The following is a 9,152-nucleotide window of genomic DNA, read 5'->3' on the forward strand; positions in this document are numbered from 1 at the left end:
GGGGACAGTCATGTTACATACTGTACTGTAGCAGCAGAACGCCTTAAACACAAGCTTCCATTATCATTTACACTAAGCTTTTTCTCCTACAAAGAATATATATTGTGATGAGTGAACTGCCTCCTCCCTGATTGTCACCGGCACCCCGTCCTAAATCGCCGCCCTTCACCAGGCTCCCGACTGGAGTGGGTGTGTGAGGGGCGCTGGACGAGTCAGGGCTGCGGCGTGTGATGGGGCACACCTGAAGGAAATGGAGCCTCATCACTGGCGCTGTTTAAAAGCCCAACGCGCCTCTCCTCGGGAGACTGGTCTCTTCCCCGTGCATGCACACTGGTGTCCTCGTGGGTCCAGGAAGGGTGCGTTGAGGGACTCCCGCACCACCACGTGAGCTGCCGGACCTGCGATCCGGGTGGGAACCGCACCCGTTTACATGGCTGTCTGGCCAGGATGCCGGGCCGTCCATCCCCTGCCAGCGCCGCGGCCAATGAGAGTGACTTCTCTGTTACTGTCATTTTCCCCTTTGGTTGGTTGAGACTGTCACTAAAACCGGGTTTCTCTGTCCCTGTTCCAGAGCGCTGCGAGAGGGAGGACTGCCCGGAGAGGAATCCCCGCCCACTCCGAATGTTTGGGGCCTGGTTGAGGATGGTAGCACTCCCGTGTGGGTGGCGCCCTGATGACGGGGATGTCGCTTGGGAGGGGGAATGTGACGAGTCAGCTGCCTCCTCTCTGATTGTCACCGGCACCCCGTTCTAAATCGCCACCCTTCACCAGGCTCCCGACTGGAGTGGGTGTGTGAGAGAAGGGGCACTGGACGAGTCAGGGCTTGCGGCGTGTGATGGGGCACACCTGAAGGAAATGTAGCCTCATCACCGCCGCTGTTTAAAAGCCCAACGCACCCTCCTCGGGAGACCGGTCTCTTCCCCGTGCATGCACACTGGTGTCCTCGTGGGTCCAGGAAGGGTGCGTTGAGGGACTCCCGCGCCACCAGAGACGTGAGCTGCCGGACCTACAATCCGGATGGGAACCGCACCAGTTTCCACGGCCGTCGGGCCAGGATGCCAGGCCCTCCATCCCCTGCCAGCGCCGCGGCCAACGAGAGTGATGCCCCTCGCGCCCCGGACCGAAGAGGGGAGCGCGTGTGGCCGCCAGACTCCGCCCCTTACCTGGACCCTTCCTCCATGAACACTGCCCGACCCACACGGATGCCACAGCACAATGAGGACACCAGATTCCCTGTTTATTTTGGACACTCTTCCCCTTTGGCCACCTTTATCCCGTTTTATTTGATTTTCTGTTAATAAAAGCCTCTCCGAGGCCTGACGCCACGCCCCCTGTGTCTGTTTTGTGCTACTCCCGTCACAATTTATATATGTGTATATATATATATATATATATGTATGTATATATATATATATATATATATATGTATGTGTATATATATATATATATATATATATACATATATATAATGAATTACACTAAAAACAGTGGTCATGCAAGTAAGACAAAATAATGTACCCTTAATCTGTAAGTAATGTAATTAGATGTGCATTAAATTTAACTGAAAATAAATAGGTGTTTAGACCGCAAGCATTTCCCTTTTGTTAGGCACAGATTGCAATGATTATTCATGCGTAACATTCAAATATAATTTAATTTTTTCTTAAATTTGATCAAATAGCCTACAGTACACACCTAATCAAATATATATATATATATATATATATATATATATATATACATATATATATATATATATATACATACAAGTCCGTCTCAAAAAATTAGCATATTGTGATAAAAGTTCATTATTTTCCATAATGTAATGATAAAAATTAAACTTTCATATATTTTAGATTCATTGCAAACTAACTCGTTTTAATATATTACTCGTTTTCAAAAGTCTGTTTTCGAGGGTTGAAAGCGCCGTAATAGTGTAAAGGACAGGCATAACTGTAGCAAAGGTTCTGAGTTTTAAAATGAAAACGCACTAGTGTAAACGTAGCCTTAAGATGAAAAAAAACAAAAACCTGTTACTCATTTCTCCTTATTAGAAGATCATTACCAGAAGGTACACAGATCAGACCTTAAAAAAAAACCTTGCACTGTTACAATCATTTGGTGATGAAAATCTTGCAATAGTGTTTCTTCTAAATATAAGTCTTGACATTTACTTTTAGGTGCTGTAGAAATTTTACAATAAAAAGACAATTAAGTTTTATTCATGTGATGAAGTGTTTTAACTGATGAATAAAGATTCATATTGCTTGTCTGGGCATTTGAATTTTAAATGAATTTTAGATTTAAATTGTATTATTTATTTATTTTTCATTCAGTCATGGTATTCAATGTGGAGAGAGCTCTGTACATTTACTACTCCCACCTAAAATTCCTGCCTTGAACTCACAACCTTTTGGATTACAAGTCCGACTCGCTAACCATTAGGCCATGACTTTCCCAAACTCAAACCTAAAACTCAAAACTCACTTATCAGATTACAGACACAGAACAACACCCGGACTCAGTTTTAATCATTCTTGGGAACTTTAATATAGCAAATCTCTCCCTTGAACTTCAAAAATACAGACGGCCACTTTAGAGAGAAGTGCAACCTTTTCAACGATTCGTGTACCCAGAGAGACAGAGAGAGATCCAATTGCAGGTATTTATTTATATGGTAATCCAAATCGTAGTCGAGTACAGCCAAGGTCAAAACCAAAAGACAGTCCAAGCAAAACAAACAAACAACAAAGGAGGGAACCGGAAACGGGAACTCGGAATGCGAGATGACTCGGAGGACGAGCAGACAGGAAGAATCTCGGGGGACGAGAAAGCTGGACACACGAAGGGTAAGGACTCCATACAAACAACAGGGAAAGACAGGTATTTATAAGGAGGCTAATGACAATCAAGTGACTGCACCTGGTGCAATTAACAGGAGTGCAATTACTGTGAAGACAGGACCAGACTAGAGGAATTCTAGTGCCTACGCTGAAGTGCCTAAGGGGAAGTGAGCCCACTAGTGGACACCCAGGGAAACAGAGACTAGACAGCGTGACATTACCCCCTCCTCCACGGAGCAGCTGCCAGATGCTCCACCCGAACCCAAGGAAAAACCAAAAACACAAAGAGACCAGGAGGGAGGTGGAGCGGCGGAGGACCAGGGGGAGGGACGGAGGGCCAGGTAAAATGGGGAAAACAGAGACAAGACAACCAGGTAGAATGGGAAAACAGAGACAAGAGAAGTGCAACACAAAACAAGGAGTCCAGGAGGGCGGTGGACTGGCGGAGGATCAGGGGGAGGGACGGAGGGCCAGGTCCTTAGAGGGAAACAGAACTAAAGACACAGACAAGAAACCCAGGCGGGAGGTGGACCGGCGGAGGATCAGGGGGAGGGACGGAGGGCCAGGTCCATAGGAGGAAACAGAAAGAAATACACAGACAGAGAAACAACAAAAAATAAACACAAAAACACAAGTCCAAGAAGGACATCACGTGACGCCCACCAGGGCGGAGCAGAAGACCACCATAACCGTGTGGTCAGGGGGAAGCCCCCCTAGGCAGAGCAGAATACCACCACAACCGTGTGGTCAGGGCGGGAGCCCCCCAGGGCGGAGCAGAAGACCACCACAACCGTGTGGTCGGGACGGATGCCCCCCAGGGCGGAGCAGAAGACCACCACTTCCGTGTGGTCGAGACCGGAGTCCCCCAGGGCGGAGCAGAAGACCACCACAACCGTGCGGCCGAACCAGACGCCCCCCAGGGCGGAGCAGAAGACCACCACATCCGTGCGGCCGGACCAACAGGAGGACAAGTCTGGTTGGGCAAGTCTGAAACATTGAACATGTTAGAGGTAGCCTCCGTGGCCACAACAGGAACAGTCGGGTGCTCAGAGAGTTCGACTGAGACATAATAATTAATAATAATAATTCATTACATTTATATAGCGCTTTTCTAGGCACTCAAAGCGCTTACATTGTCAGGGGGTATCTCCTCATCCACCACCAGTGTGCAGCATCCACCTGGATGATGTGACGGCAGCCATAGTGCGCAAGAAAGCCCACCACACACCAGCTTACTGGTGGAGAGGAGACAGAGTGATGAAGCCAATCAGCAGATATGGGGATTGTTAGGAGGCCATGATGATCCGAGGCCAATGGGTGAGTTTAGCCAGGATGCCGAGGTCACACCTCTACTCTTTTCGAAAGACATCCTGGGATTTTTACTGACCACAGAGAGTCAGGACCTCGGTTTAACGTCTCATCCGAAGGACGGAGCTTGTTGACAGTATAGTGTCCCCTTCACTACACTGGGGCACTAAGACCCACACAGACCGCAGGGTGAGCACCCCCTGCTGGCCTCACTAGCACCTCTTCCAGCAGCAACCTAGTTTTCTCAGGAGGTCTCCCATCCAGGTACTGACCAGTCTCAACCCTGCTTAGCTTCAGTGGGAAACCGGTCTTGGGCTCCAGGGTGATATGGCTGCCGACAATGATGAGTCTCTGGAAGTTCCGCAGAGGCGAGGAGAGACTCTGGTAGTTCATCAGAGCCATGGAGAGGCTCGGGTAGTTCCAAAGAGAAGTGATGAAAGTCTGGTAATCCCATGGTGTTTATACTTGATTCCAGAAGATCGGTGCTGACTTGACTCTGCTCATGAAGATTATTGGTGACTTGCATTTGTTCATGAAGATCATTGGTGACTTGTGGTGACTTGCCTTTGTTCATGAAGATCAGTGCTGACTTGCCTTTGCTCATGAAGATCACCGGTGACTTGAATTCTCCCATTAAGATCACCGGTGACTTGACTCTGTCCTTGAAGCTCACCGGTGACTTGACTCTGTCCTTGAAGCTCACCGGTGACTTGACTCTGTCCTTGAAGGTCAACGGTGACTAGCCCTGATTCTGGAAGGTCAACGGTGACTAACCTTGACTCTGGAGGGTCAACGGGCACCTGATTCGACTCTGGAGGGTCAACGGGCACCTGATTCGACTCTGGAGGGTCAACGGGCACCTGATTCGACTCTGGAGGGTCAACGGGCACCTGATTCGACTCTGGAGGGTCAACGGGAATCTGACTTGATTCTGGAGGATCAACTGAAACGTGATTCGACTCCAGATGGTCAACAGGAGCCTGACTCGACTCTGGAGGGTCAACGGGCACCTGACTCGACTCTGGAGGGTCCACGGGCACCTGACTCGACTCTGGAGGGTCCACGGGCACCTGACTCGACTCTGGAGGGTCCACGGGCACCTGACTCGACTCTGGAGGGTCCACGGGCACCTGACTCGACTCTGGAGGGTCCACGGGCACCTGACTCGACTCTGGAGGGTCCACGGGCACCTGACTCGACTCTGGAGGGTCCACGGGCACCTGACTCGACTCTGGAGGGTCCACGGGCACCTGACTCGACTCTGGAGGGTCCACGAGCACCTGACTCGACTCAGGAAAGCCCACTGTAGCTGCCATCCTCTGCAGTGGCTCCGGGCTGGCGGCCATCTTGTGCAGTGGCGCTGGGTTGGTGGCCATCTTGTACTGTGGTGCTGGCTCAGCAGACGTGACGTGAAAAGTCTCTGGATCAGCAGACGTGACGTGAACACGCCTGGGAATCTCTAGGATCTTTGACAGCATGGAGAAATAATCCAAAAACGTCTCAGCGGCCATCTTGGGCGTTGGTGCTAAGCTGGTGGCCATCTTGCACCGTGGCGCTGGGCTGGTGACCACTTTGTGCTGTGGCACTGTGCTGGCGTCCATCTTGCCTCGTAGCGCTGGGTTGACAGCCATCTTGTGCAGTGTCGCTGGACCTGCGGCCATCATGGGCAGTGGTGCTGGGCCGGTGGCCATTCTGCGCAGTGGCTCTGGGCTGGCGGCCATCTTGTGCTGTGGCGCTGGGCTGGCTTCCATCTTGCCTCGTGGCGCTGAGCTGGCAGCCATCTTGTGCTGTGGTGTCGGGCTGGCTTCCATCTTGCCTCGTGGTGCTGGGTTGGCCATTCTGTGCAATGGTGCTGGGTCGACGGCCATTTTGCGCAGCTGCGCTGGGCTGGCGGCCATCTTGTGCAGCGGCACTGGACTCGCGGCCATCTTGTGCAGCGGCGCTGGCTCGGCAGACTTGCGCCTCCTTTCCCCTCTCCGTCCACAATGGTTAGACGGCGGTTCCCAACCGAACTCAGGGTCGCTGGTGGGCCATATTGGAGAGTGATGCCGGACCTCCTCTCGACCACTCACTCCTGAGTGACCTCCCCTGGTCCCCCATTCCTCACCCGCTCGGTGACTGGGGAGGAAATATGAATAGACATACCGCTGGATCTCTGTTTTGGATGGAGTCCTTCTGTGACGATTTGTGTACCCAGAGAGACACAGAGAGAGCGAGAGATCCAATTGCAGGTATTTATTTATATGGTAATCCAAATCGTAGTCGAGTACAGCCAAGGTCAAAACCAAAAGACAGTCCAAGCAAAAACAAACAAACAACAAAGGAGGGAACAGGAAAAGGAAACTTGGAATGCGAGATGACTCGGGGGATGAGCAGACAGGAAGAATCTCGGGGGACGAGAAAGCTGGACACACGAAGGGTAAGGACTCCATACAAACAACAGGGAAAGACAGGTATTTATAAGGAGGCTAATGACAATCAAGTGACTGCACCTGGTGCAATTAACAGGAGTGCAATTACTGTGAAGACAGGACCAGACTAGAGGAATTCTAGTGCCTACGCTGAAGTGCCTAAGGGGAAGTGAGCCCACTAGTGGACACCCAGGGAAACAGAGACTAGACAGCGTGACAAACCTTCATTCAAATTGCGTGCGCATTAATACTTTTCTGCACAAACTTAAACATGGGGCGTCGCCCCCTCACTCAAGATGAGTGTGAAAATAGATTTTATTTATGAAAAATAATGGGTTATTTAAAAACAAAACAGTTGCCAAATGCATAGGCTTTCTAGCATTAATATGGTGCGGCTATAGCAACAATTTAGGACAGTCCATTTCACAAAGTCAACTTTTTATTGTTACATCTGATAAACTTTTTGTGAAAGCGGTTCAGCTAAGAATGCAGCACTGAGTAACCTGAAGGTATGATGAAATAATTCCTCAATGTTTAACCCTTGTGGATTGTTCAAATTCACTACCCTTTCGAGTTGTTCGGGATGAAAACATCCACTCAATTAAACTGCTGTAAAAATGTATCAGATTCATATTTTTTTCCAATTTTTTTGCATAAATCTGTTAATCAACCTCAGTCCTGATCAAAACTACCAAATGTTTTTTAAAAATCCAAGATTTTAACTCTTTAATTGCCAAGTTCATAAATTATGTCACTGATTTGGGGGAAAAAAAACACACAAAATGACTTATTTTCAATATAAAAGTAATTGTGGCTGGATTTTTTTTAATACTTTTTATAACAGTCTTAGGCATGTCAAAGTTTAGTAGCAACATTGGCTTTGATGCATTTTTTGTTTTTGTGCAACATTAGATTTAATTTTTTTCTCCCTAATTAGTTGTTGGTGGCTGTTTTTGCCCCATTGACTTCCATTATAACGACATTTTTTGATTGCAAAGCCATGACACCATGTAATCATGCATTCTTGATTGTTTGTGGTTTTCCCTTTTGGGAAGAGGTAAAATTTGTTAATTTTACAGTTGATCACTAGGTGGGACCATTAACCCTTTAGATAGGCCTGTGCAAAAAAGGCTTAGTTTCTGGCTTGTATATGGAGTTATATGGAGTATAACAGCAAATTAAAGTGTTTGTGTGTGTGTGAGATTCTTGATTGTTGGTGGTTTTCCCTGTTGCGAAGAGGTAACATTTGTTATTTTTACAGTTGATCACTAGGTGGGACCATTAACCATTTAGATAGGCCTGTGCAAAAAAAGCTTAGTTTCTGACTTGCATATGAAGCTATATGGAGTATAACAGCATATTATATTGAGTGTGTATGTGTGTGTGTGTGAGAAAGAGAGAGAGAGTGTGTGTGAGAGAGACCTTTGCGCACTTACCTTAATGTATTTCAGAAAATCACAATGTACACCTCAGCTCTTAGAACTACATGGAGTAAACAAAAATGTATTCATGCACCTGCTGCCTTTTAATGGTGGTGAAAGTATTCGGTTGTTAAAGGGGGGGTGAAATGCTCATTTTCACTCAATCTCCTGTTAATCTTGAGTACCTATAGAGTAGTACTGCATCCTTCATATCTCCAAAAAGTCTTTAGTTTTATTATATTTATAAAAGAAAAATAGTCTGTGCCGATTTTTTTCGGAAAAACACGAGCGTCTGGAGGCGTGACGTGTGGGCGGAGCTAAAGAATCACGAGCGCGAGTAGGCTTTTGCGTTGAGAGCGTTTGGAAGTTGTGACATTACCGTGAGGAAAAAAAAAACAATCCAAAACAAACCATGGCTAACAGTCAGATTCAGCCGTTTATTTATGATCCAGAATCAGATCACGAGGCTGAAACTGAACGAGAGCAGCAGCAGCAATGACTACAGCAGGACGTCTCTATGTGGTATGTATTGAAAGTGTATATATTTGCTTAGCGGTTTTGGAAAAAGACTAAGTTCCACTTTGTCATCTTTTTTTTTTCTTTAAAGGTGTACAAGGTTTACTTGATGTGCTTACGCGCCGATAGCTAAGTTAACAACACAGAGATATATGAAGCAGTTTTACTCACCGCCTGCGGTTCCAACACACGATCGTGACCCTTTTTCGTTGGGATTGCATCATCCTTAAGAAATAAACGATATGCAAATCCGTCGTCAAACTGGGCCTTGTTTCTAAAACAAGCATCTTCGAAATGCAGGGAACAAACAAAAACACTTGCACAACTCCGTCGATGCTCTGTAAAAATAAACTCCGTCCACTGGTCCCTTAATGTTTTTTTTTTTTGGTAATCTGTGCAGGGTTGTCTTGCCCTCGCAACCAAAAACACACTTCTTTTGTGACATTTCGCGATGCTCTGATCAGTGAATGTCTCTGCTCTGCTCTACGGGAGCGCGCGCACTTCCGGCAGAAGTGCCCTTAGGACCCATATAAGGAAATTCCGCTCCATCTAACGTCACACACACCCATACTTGAAAAAAAACTTTCCGAAACTTGTGATAAACCGGAAGGAGTATTTTTGGAACAAAAACGTACTTCAAACGTACAACTTAA

The 9,152-nt window shown here is 47.4% G+C and overlaps 1 long non-coding RNA gene across 1 annotated transcript; it reads left to right on the forward strand.

Annotated features, from left to right (window-relative positions):
- The first annotated feature begins 8,103 nt into the window (after window positions 1–8,103).
- On the forward strand, window positions 8,104–8,818 carry LOC132106208 (uncharacterized). The gene is made up of 2 exons (XR_009424079.1): window positions 8,104–8,502; window positions 8,591–8,818. It is a non-coding gene; the product is annotated as an uncharacterized LOC132106208 (long non-coding RNA).
- Window positions 8,819–9,152: the final 334 nt, after the last annotated feature.

This window comes from Carassius carassius, chromosome 26 (genome assembly GCF_963082965.1).
Source record: "Carassius carassius chromosome 26, fCarCar2.1, whole genome shotgun sequence".
Lineage (NCBI taxonomy): Eukaryota > Metazoa > Chordata > Actinopteri > Cypriniformes > Cyprinidae > Carassius > Carassius carassius.